The sequence below is a fragment of the Oreochromis aureus genome, linkage group 3 (assembly GCF_013358895.1).
Source record: "Oreochromis aureus strain Israel breed Guangdong linkage group 3, ZZ_aureus, whole genome shotgun sequence".
NCBI lineage: Eukaryota > Metazoa > Chordata > Actinopteri > Cichliformes > Cichlidae > Oreochromis > Oreochromis aureus.
The window spans coordinates 122865343-122868910 of NC_052944.1; positions in this window are offsets into that span (position 1 = coordinate 122865343).

Below are 3568 nucleotides of genomic sequence, written 5' to 3' on the forward strand. Positions count from 1 at the left end.
GGAGTTTCTAGGTGAAAGTATGACAAAGTAGTTAAGTTTCAAAAAACAAGCAAGTTTTAGCAGATTTCTGAAGATTTCCATTCATTTCAATGTGACAAATTAAAGGAAAAAAGTGTAATATTTTAAAAGTATAACAGTAATAAACACCAAAAGTCATAGCCATCATTAGCAGAAAGAGCAGAACAGTTTAGGTTTGAACTGGAGAAAATCGGCTGAAAAACTGAGGGAGTAGATCACGGCAAAAACGTTGGGGAAGCAAATCTAGAATAAAAAGAATAAAGAGAAACAGGAACTCAATGGTGTGGAAGCAACAGGAACTCAATAGTGTGGAAAGCCCTTGAGGCATCCACACAATAAAAATAAGAGAAACAGGAACTCAATAGTGTGGAAGCCCTTTAGGGAATCACACAACCAGAAAAATTGCATTCCTGCGAAAATGCTGTGTGGATGCCTATGCGCTGAAGCTGTCTCTGCTGAAAAGCTGAAAAAAAGCTGAAAAGTTGCAAAAGTTGTCAATAATTGGTGAAAAAAAATTGTTCACCCTGAGCAGGTTCGAACCTGGCCCTCCTGGACTCAAGGCTATTCATCTCACTGGCCAACTCACTCTAACAAGGAAAGCGATGGAGAGACTGGCAATTATGGTGAAATGAGCAGAAACTGCTGAGGGGGTGTGCTGATAAGAGGTGAAAAGGCTGAAAATTTTGCAGAAAAAGAGTAAATCAGCAGAATTTCTGCAGAAAAGAGGCAGAACAAAAAGAAAACTGAAAACAGGTTTTGCCATGAGCGGGTTTGAACCTGGCAGTTCTAGAGTCTCAAGGAAGCTGCTCATCTCACTGAACCAAACTCTTTCTCTCAAAAAACAAGAGATGGAGAATCTGACAATTTTGCTAAATGAGCAGAAGCTGCTGAGAATTGTGCTGAGGAAGAAGTGAAAAGGCTGAAAACTTTGCAGAAAAAGAGGTGAATCAGCAGAATTTCTGCAGAAAAAAGGTAAAGAAGCAATAAGTTGCGCTGAAAGAGATGAATCAGCAGAATTTCTGTCAAAAGCGACTATTCATTTCCCTGAGCCAAAGTCATTCTTACAAAGAAGAGGTGGAGAGACTTGGACAATTCTGCTGAAATGAGCAGAAGCTGCTGACAATTGTGCTGATAAAAGAGGTACCGAAAAGGCTGAAAATTTTGCAGAAAAGAGATTGAATCAGCAGAATTTCTGCAGAAAAGAGGCAAAGAAGCAGAAACTTGCGCTGAAAAGAGATGAATCAGCAGGTTTCTGCTCAAAAGGCTGATCTTTTTCTGAATACAGCCAAAAAGCTGGAATTTGTGCTGAAAGGGGTGAAAAAATGAAAATTTTGCTGAAAAGGGGTGAAGAAGATGAAGAAGCTAAAGTATACTAAACCAAAGTATTTGTGCCCAAAACACAGTGTTTCTGCCATATTGTGGTACTACTACATTACAACATGAATCTGGATTAAAGATGAAACTGGCAACAAATTCCTCCACTACAAAGCAGTCTGATACCACTTCTTTGCAGTGTTCCACGTTTACTAAAACACTGCAAAAGGCGCCACAAGAGGGCACTCCAACACAAGAGATGAGGTGAATGAGCAGAATTTCTGCTGAAAAAGAAGGCAGAAGGTTCTGTATGTGAAAAAGAAACACTGTTGAACCATGTGTGAAATAAATAAAGAAATGAAATGAAAGAACAACCTGGTTCTGCTCAAATTCACCAATCAGAGTACTACCTCAGTCTGCTTCATCAGGCTGTACTTGTTTCTGCCATGGGCGTTAACAAGAATCTGAGGTCCATATTAGAAAAGCAGCTAAAATCATAAAACTTTGCAGAATTGTAATAAATTAGCAATATAAATTACAGGTCTGTGATGGTGTATAAATTGTGTGAAAAAAACGAACGTGGACCAAGGTGGGATTGAACCCCGACCTTTGAGCTGCAGAGCCGTGTCATTACTGATTCGCCACCTGGACAGGGGCGGCGGTCCTGAAAGAGACAGAGACTTGGGCAGTCAGAAAATAGATGTCAGCGGCGAAAACGCCGTTTTTGAGTTACAAAGCGTCGTGTAACTCAAAAACTAGGAGGGCTAGCAGCATAATTCTTGTACTGGGTGAATCAAGCGGACTTTGGTGTATTTTGACTGCGATTTTCATAGCTCGTTCTACCTTCGTCGCGGAGATAAGGACGAGAGAAAGAAAGCGGCTTCATTTCCAAGTTTGAAGACTGAGAGAGAAGGACAGATTTCCACCCCTCAAACCAAGCGTAATTCATTGCTCAACGGTGAATAATTGTAAAAACGGCTTCCACTGTGAGTGTCAGCAGTGTCTGAAGATATATTAGCACAAAGCCTCATGTCCTAACTTTGCTTTGTTAAAGAGATATGGCGATTTGAAAATGCCTCCCGTTTCAGAATTTCAGCTCTGAATTTCAAAACCTCCCATAGACTTTGAATGGGGAGTATTGAGACCTAATGTCACTCCGAGGCAAATTGCGAAAAAACGGTGAAATCTCACAATAAAGATAGTGACATTGTCTGAAAGCCAGCAAAAATACCTATGTTTTGATGTATAATTTGTGGGGGTTGAGTGGAATGAGCGGCGAGTAGAAAGAAGTTGTTTGGACATGAAGAGAAAATTCAGAACAGGACCAGCACTCACTCTGACTTAATTGTATAGCAACCATAGCAACGCATGTATTTTCTGAAAAATCCACAATTTTGCAACTGAAAACTTAAGAGAGATAAGATTAAAACGGTAGAAGATCTGAAAAAGCTGAATCATTCAGGAATAGCCCAATAATCTGAGAACATTTTAAAAAGGTTTGAATGGGTTTCTAGGTGAAAGTATGACAAAGTAGTTAAGTTTCAAAAACAAGCAAGTTTTAGCAGAATTTCTGAAGATTTCCATTCATTTCAATGTGACAAATTAAAGGAAAAAAAATTGTAATATTTTAAAAAGTATAACAGTAATAAACACCAAAAGTCATATGCATCATTGGCAGAAAGAGCAGAACAGTTTAGAGTTTGAACTGAGAAAATCGGCTGAAAACTGAGGGGAGTAGATCCACCGGCGAAAAAGCGTCACGGAAGCAACTAGAATAATAAAGAATAAGAGAGAAAACAGGAACTCAATGGTGTGGAAGCCGAGAAACAGAACTCAATATGTGTGGAAGCCCTTTAGGGCATCACACAATAAAAACAAGACTCAATAGCTGGAAGCCCTTTAGGGCATCCACACAATAAAGAAATAAAGAGAAACAGGAACTCAATGAGTGTGGAACCCTTTTTAGGCATCCACACAAAAAAAAATTGCATTTCCTGCGAAAATGCTGTGTGGATGCCTTAACGCTGAAGCTGTCTGCTGAAAAGCTGAAAAAGCTGAAAAGTTGCAAAAAGTTGTATGGTGGTGAAAAAAAATTGTCACCCTGAGCAGGATTCGAACCTGGCCCTCCTGGACTCAAGGCGGCTATTCATCTCACTGACCCAACTCACTCTAACAAGGAAAGCAGTGGAGACTGACAATTATGGTGAAATGAGCAGAAACTGCTGAGAATTGTGCT